At 38.2% G+C, this 385-nt stretch overlaps 1 long non-coding RNA gene across 1 annotated transcript; it reads left to right on the top strand.

The window, feature by feature from the left end:
* On the top strand, positions 1-385 carry LOC104775236. Its single transcript, XR_765780.1, has 3 exons — positions 1-43; positions 143-232; positions 324-385. It is a non-coding gene; the product is annotated as an uncharacterized LOC104775236 (long non-coding RNA).

Raw genomic sequence — 385 nt, 5'->3', positions numbered from 1 at the left:
TGATTCCGCTTTAGAGGAATGGATCGTCGATCAGATGCATACTGTAAATTACTTTTTCCCTTATCGTAGAGTATTGTTGGTATCTGATTTAGTTTAAATTAAGATTCTTTTCTAGCTCAGTTCAAGAGTTGGTGTTTGTTAGGTGAGACCTGTGGTGGAAACTGGCTATGAGAATCTTCTACTTGTTAGGCTGTTATTGGAGACGAAGATACCCTCTATTCGAAAGTCTACAGTGAGTGAATCAGAACTGTCTTCATTGAACTTAGCTTGGATTAAGAGATTAGATTTGTATTGTAGATGATGCATTGCACTTGTTTATTAAGGTTGCTGAGGGGTTGACTGTTGATGGGATATTGGAGAGCTGGGCAAAGATTAAGCCTGTAAT

This window comes from Camelina sativa, unplaced genomic scaffold (assembly GCF_000633955.1).
Source record: "Camelina sativa cultivar DH55 unplaced genomic scaffold, Cs unpScaffold10615, whole genome shotgun sequence".
In the NCBI taxonomy this organism is placed as follows: domain Eukaryota; kingdom Viridiplantae; phylum Streptophyta; class Magnoliopsida; order Brassicales; family Brassicaceae; genus Camelina; species Camelina sativa.
The sequence above is the reverse complement of the archived record's forward strand: the minus strand, read 5'-3'. Positions and strand labels throughout refer to the sequence as shown.